The following is a 7,221-nucleotide window of genomic DNA, read 5'->3' on the forward strand; positions in this document are numbered from 1 at the left end:
GATGAATATTCTCCCCACTGCCTGAGGCGATACGCAGTGAGCCGCTGGCAGAGCCGAGGCCAGTTCAAGAGAACCGCCTTGAGTCCTGAGCTTGCACTCAGCATGCTCTGCCTGTGAAGAAAGCTGAGGTTGCTGTAGTTTTTGTGGCACAATTGCTCTGCTAAGCCTGCGAGCTGCTAATTCAACAATACCGTGGTGTCATTGTGAGCGTCAGAAGAGTTTTTTGACTGTAGATGGCACTGCAAGGTAAGTGCAAAGGGGTGCCTACCAGCTATGGACATTTTACTTTCTTGAGGTCTTTTATCTCCCACTCTGAAATCCATCTTTGGAAGACTAAAAAACCTCAAGAGAGGTTTTTAAGACCCAGGGAAGACCTAGAAAGAAGTAAGGGAAGGCCAGAGGAGACTTGTCTGGAGGTGCCGTAAAGGGAATGCCATGCTATCTTTGCCAACATATTATTTAATGCAGGGCTATCCCTGCATTTTGGGAAATGACACCTCCCACAACAGCGGTGGGTCACTGCAGAGATGGATGGGAGTGGGGATTCCAGCTGCTCCTGGCATCCCTGGGTCATGCAGCTAGAGCAAGATAACCCAGGTCCCCAGGCACCACTTCAGCTGGGCCATGAACTCCTGCAGAGAGCACACTGGTAGACTGGGAGAGACAGGCTGCCTCCCAGTGAGCCCAGTGCTGTGAAGTGCATCCTCACCCGCGGCATTTTGCATGGCCCGTGCCAGTAGGTGGGCACCCTTTGCCACCCAGACCGAGCACAGCAGGACCGTACAGCAGCAGCTTTGGGGATGCTGCTGCAGCACATCTGGTGCTCAGAGTGCCAGACGAGCGTGTGAGAGGTCTTGTTCAGGGAGAGCACCAACGTAGCCCAAGTAGCTGCATCTGGGCATGCAATGGCCAGAAAAAAAAAAAAATCAGCTCTATTGTAAACTGGATGTTTACCTATTCTTTACAAAAAGTTTTTAAAAATAACAACCTCTTTTTTCCTATCATCAGAACAAGGCAAGAAAGGCAGTTCCTTTCTCTTCCCACAAGTTCAAAAGCTATAAACAGATCCTCCATGCTGCCTAACCACCATGATCATAGAATCACAGAATTATGGCTGGAAAAGACCTTTAAGATCATCAAGTCCAACCATACCTGTCCACTACTAAACCATGCCCCTAAGCACCTTGTCTACCCATCTTTTAAATATCTCCAGGGATGGTGACTCAACCACGCCCCTGGGTAGCCTGTTCCAGTGCCTCACAACCCTTCAAGAAGTATTACCTAATATCCAATCCAAACCTCCCCTGATGCAACTTGAGGCCATTTCCTCTCGTCCTATCGCTTGTTACTTGGGAGAACAGACCAACACCCACCTCACTACAGGTAGTTGTAGAGGGCAATAAGGTCTCCCCTCAGCCTCCTTCTCTCCAGGCTGAACAACCCCAGTTCCCTCAGCCACTCCTCATAAGACTTGTGCTCCAGACCCCTCACCAGCTTTGTTGCCCTTCTCTGGACGCGCTCCAGCAACACAATGTCCTTTTTGAACTCAGGGGCCCAAAACTGAACACAGTATTCAAGGTGCGGCCTCACCAATGCTGAGTACAGAGGAAGGATGACTTCCCTGGTCCTGCTGGTCACCCTCTTTCTGATAGAAGCCAGGATGCCTGTCCTGGTTTTGGCTGGGATAGAGTTAATTTTCTTCCTAGTAGCTGGCATAGTGCTGTGTTTTGGATTTAGTACCCAGAAGAATGTTGATAACACACTGATGTTTTAGCTGTTCCTAAGCAGTGCTTACATCAGTCAAGGACTTTTTCAGGTTCCCTTGCTCTGCTAAGTGCCCAAGAAGCTGGGAGGAGGCACAGCCAGGACAGCTGACCCCCAACTGGCCAAAGGGCTATTCCAGACCATGGGATGTCATGCTCGGGAGGAGTTAGCTGAGGGGAGAACAATCACTGCTCGGGACAGGCTGGGCATTGGTCAGCAGGTGGTGAGCAACTACATTGTGCATCACTGGTTTTGTGTATTCTGTATATTCTCTTATTATTAATATTGCTATTATTTTCCTCTGCTGTTTTATTAAACTGTATCTCAACCCTTGGGTTTTACTTTTTTTTTCCTCGATTCTTTCCCCCACCCCACTGAGGGAGGGGAGGAGTGAGAGAGGGGCTGTGTGGTGTTCACCTGCCTGCTGGGTTAAACCACAACAATGCCAATGGCCCTCTTGGCCACCTGGGCATGCCGCTGGCTCATTTTCAGCCAGCTGTTGACCAGCATCCCCTGTTCCCTCTCTGCCAGGCAGCCTTCCAGCCACTCTTCCCCAAGCCTGTAGCATTGCATGGGGTTGTTGTGACCCAAGGGCAGGACCTGGCACTTGGCCTTGTTAAACCTCATACAATTAGCCACAGCCTGTCCAGGTCCCTCTGAAAAGCCCTCCTCCCCTCCAGCAGATCGACACTCCCGCTCAGTTTGGTGCCATCTGCAAACTTGCTGAGGGTGCACTCAATTCCCTTGTCCAGGCCATTGATAAAGATGTTAGAAATGGCCCCAACACTGAGCCCTGGGGATAACTACTTGTGACCGGCCTCCAACTGGATTTAACTCCATTCACCACCACCCTTTGGGCCTGGCCATCCAGCCAGTTTTTTTAGCCAGCAAAGACTATTTCTGTCCAGGCCATGGGCAGACAGTTTCTCAAGCAGAATGCTGTGGGAAAGCATCAAAGGCTTTACTAAAGTCTAGGTACACTATATCCACAGCCTCTCCCCCACCTGTGGGACAGCCACAAGACCACCAGTGTTTATTACAATGGCTATGGAGTCTGAGATATGCACTGGGAAGTCCTTAGGAAGCCCAAAGTCCTTAAGAGCCTTCTCATGTCATTCCATCCATCCTCTCCCCTCCAGAGGAGGCTGATGTTCTGAGGTAGCCTGCAACCTTGTGACTTCTATTCAGGAAGATCAGGGTGGAAGATCTGCAGGAAAGACAGACTACAGATTGAATTTTCTTGCTGTGCTTATACAATAAGCAGAATAACAAAACAATTCATTTAAAATTACTTTTCTGCAAAATATTTAACATCACAACAGATAACATCCACTTCACATGTACTGCAGTTTCTGGTTGTATTGAAGATTATACTCCAGTCACTGCAAGTAGCTGTCCCTTGAGCAGTTCCCACAAATGATTGTCTGTTACTACCACTTTGTTTTATATATGTTGTGTCCTTTTCTACAAGTTTTTGCAAAACTTTTTTTTTTTTTTAAATACGTCAATTCTGTACAAATGTGGGACAATGCTTTCTTATCATATACACTTCATATCACTGGTGACAAACTATCCTTTTTGGGTATCTGGGATGCTATAATAATACAAAATACACCTTGGACATCAGAAATGCTCCGAAGGTCTGATTAGACAAGTTGGAAATGTTATGAGTTAAAGAAGAGATGTCAGAGTATGTGACATGACACGGCTATGTGGAAGGGTTCCCAGCCTTGTGAGATGAAGAAGCTGCTTTGCTGAAGCCATGGCTTGTTGAGTGAAAGCTCCTGGGTGCTCACTGCGTCTCCATTTCCTACTTTATCTTCACAAGGGAACCCTCAAGTGGACTGAGCAGACTTCAGGGAGTCCCCATGCTTCACCATCCTCTTTTCAATGCTGTTTGATTCTTGGCCTTCTCCACATTTTTCTCAGACTGTATTGGTATATGGAATTGAGTAACCCGGTCTCTTTGTGTAAGAGGATAGGCTTTCTTAAAGCAAGATGCACATATTTTTAATAGATTTGGAGATACTTCACTGGTATAAAAATGCTTCTTTTGAGTGTGTGGCTACCTGAAAAATAAACAGTAGTCTGGGTTTTTTTGCAAGCCTTCCCTGCAAAGAGTTGTTACACTGAATCTTCCTCTATTAGTTCTGTAATAAAAATTCCCCAGCATTTTATAATCTTTTTTTTAAAGTTCATAAAAGAGAGATCATAAGGAACTTATTTAGTACGAGCAGAAGGTAAGCATGGAACAGAATTTTTCTTCAGCAGAAGGTATTACTGCTGCCAATAAGAATTATTACTCAAGGCTCCAGAGGAAACATAAATAGAAATGTGAAGGGGGAAATCTGTTACTCGACACTTACTATAGCTGAAAGGAAAAAATTAACTATTTTCTTTTTGTCTATATAGACTGAAATTTTTATTACTGGCTGATAAAAGTAATCATCATATTTTTTCAACATTCAAAATCAATTTCAGAAATCTGTTATGAGATCGTTACAGTGATGATAGCATAAAGTGCAGAGTACATTTTTTCCTTACTGTTGCTTATATCTTGTCTTCTAATTCCTCCATTAGTCTAAGTCTGGTGCAGCAGACAAAGCATGGAGCTTTACCTCAATATTTCTGCAGACTACTCTGGCTGGATGGATAGGATCCACAGGTCACCAGAAAGCTGCCTAGTGAGGTAGTGTCCTCCCTACAGCCTAGGTTTACCTGCCCTAACCTTAAATGAGTATACACATGTGGAGCACAGTCAATATATAACCCTTCAACAGTCAATGAACTCAGATGCATACTGAGACAAGAAATACACTCTGCAGGCTCATTAAGCCTCTCAAAACTGATGTTCCTCTTCCAATTCTGAAGATGGGTAAGTATACTGGTTTTCCTTTTTAAGTGCTAGTCTTTCAATTTTTTGAGGGATTTTTGACTTAAAGTCTAGAGCCGCTATAAAAATAACAACAGTGGTCAGAGACACATTTTTTTTCCCTATAATTACATGTTTACTTGTGATAATTCAGACCTTTCCACCACAGACTGGGAAAAAAAAAAAAAGAAGATGAACAGTTCCTAACTGTCAGGCACGTACTGCATGCTTCAGGAACTCACAAATCTGGCTGTTGGACTACCCAATTAAAAAAGACTCTTAAGCAACTCATTACTGGCTTTTCATCTCCACTGCCTGTAATTTCTTCTGAAGGGCTTAAACCAGTATATTTTTCTGCAACGATGTTGCCGTTTTCCACTAGTAAAAAAACCCAAAACAAAACCAATAAACAGGCTAAAGTGAACCTGTTTGAGCTGGTTTTGTTTTACAACCTTATCTTACCACCTCAACACATCTCTGCAAATGAAACTATGTGATCCTCATTCTATCAATGGTATTCATTAGTTTGCTCCTTTTGCAAAAGCAGCACAAGATAGTGGGAATTTCTATTTTAGATCTATGAGCTGGGGACAATTAGAAAAGCCTGAACAATAAACAATAGGTAAAGCAGTTAATACTGTATTTTTCCATTAAAATACTAGAAGTCCTGCAGAGGAGATCAAACTCTTGCACAGAAACCCACGGCTAAAAGCAGTTATTCTGTCAAGACTTTGGCTGACTCAGACTCCATCAAGTCCTATTCATCACTCAGCATGTTTTCCAAATCTTCTGTGTCCTTTTCTGTAGTTTTCTACTCTTTACAGTATTATTTTGTATGAAAGACCTGAGGGGCAGTCCAGCTTCTTAGAAATTATTTTTCTCATATAGAATCTATTCATGTTGTCTTGGGCCTTGTTCTACTTTCAGCCTCTTGATCTTTCTACTGTGCTGTTTACCTGTCCAAGGGATGCCTGTCCCAGCTATTCACTTGAATTCATTATTGTACAGCAAAGCACTGTTTATGACTGACTTCAGCTGCATTTGGACCTCCTTATCCCCCCAGATGGTCATTACTGTTCTTAGGCCAGCTGGAGCAGGGCCACCTCTGAGGTATGCTTATGACTGAAGCAGAAAGAAGCTATCACTAGGAAAAGAATGCATAAATAAATTTCACATAGCATGCAGGGTTAGTTATAACGGCAAATGACTGCTGGCAAACCAAACATTTGTACAGTGAAATACAGAAAGTGGATTGCACAATTTACATTATTGGGTCAAATGGAACAGGTAGAAATGCTTGAGATTCACCTACATATCACTTCTACTGAATCTTCCCCAGATTGAACTGCTGCTGAAAAACACACGTAACTTTTTCCAACTTGAAATGTTTTCTGGTTTAAAAAAGTAGTGAGGTTGTTTGAAGTCTTAATACTTGCACCACATGGGGGATAAAACTGTGGCTTTAAAGAAACACAAAGAAACTCTGGCCATTGACATTAATATTAATACATCATTAAGTATTTCCATACATTGGAAAAAGTGATGTGTGAGTTTTTTACTGTGTATTTTACATTAGGTACTGCTTGTCTTGGTTCCTAGCTTCCCACCCTAAAATGCTACACCCTTATCCTGTTGCAGATTTATCTGTAATCTGTACCACCTATTACATCATCCAACACACTAATTAAAAAGTAGAACTGAACTGAGCCCTCATGGAGTTTACCTGAAACACACATTAAGTGAACCGTAGGTAATTACTTCAGAAGAGCAGTTTATCAAATCCTTGGGCACATACTAAGTTTGCTCCTGAGGCTGCCCCGAACTGGTGTCAAAAGCCTCACAAAAACCAAGATGTACCATATAAATTAGGCCACTTGCTGTCAGAGAGAGGAATTACATTGGCTTAAAACAATCTGCCTGGGAGCACTTCTCTTATGAGGACAGGCTGAGAGAGTTGGGCTTGTTCAGCCTGGAGAAAAGGCGGCTGTGGGGAGACCTGATTGTGGCCTTTCAGTACTTAAACGGAGCCTATAAGAAAGATGGGGAAAATCTTTTTAGTAGGGCCAGCTGTGTCAGGACAAGGGGTAATGGTTTTAAACTAAACCAGGGTAGGTTTAGACTGGATATAAGGAAGAAATTCTTTACAATGAGGGTGGTGAAACACTGGAACAGGTTGCCCAGAGAGGTAGTGGAGGCCCCATCCCTGGAAACATTCAAGGCCAGGTTGGACGGGGCTCTGAGCAGCCTGATCTAGTTAGCAGTGTCCCTGCTCACTGCAGGGGGGTCGGGCGAGATGACCTCTACGGGTCCCTTCCAACCCAAAACATTCTATGATTCTATGATTCTCACCCACAGCCTTCTCGCTGCTCTCTCTCACTTCATTATCTCCTGCAGGCTGATTATTTAACTATTTTCTTTCCAGCCCTCCTGGAGAGGTGTTGCCTTGCCAGAAACCCATCCTCCTCCTTCACAGCCGGCCACGCTGCTGCTCTCGTGAAGACTGACAGAAACGGGCACCGAAACACCTCAGCTTTCTCCCCTTCACCTCCTCGCTCCCCGTTACTTCCCGCCCCTTTCCTCGCTCG

Source organism: Egretta garzetta, unplaced genomic scaffold (genome assembly GCF_000687185.1).
Source record: "Egretta garzetta isolate BGI_Z169 unplaced genomic scaffold, ASM68718v1 scaffold9, whole genome shotgun sequence".
NCBI lineage: Eukaryota > Metazoa > Chordata > Aves > Pelecaniformes > Ardeidae > Egretta > Egretta garzetta.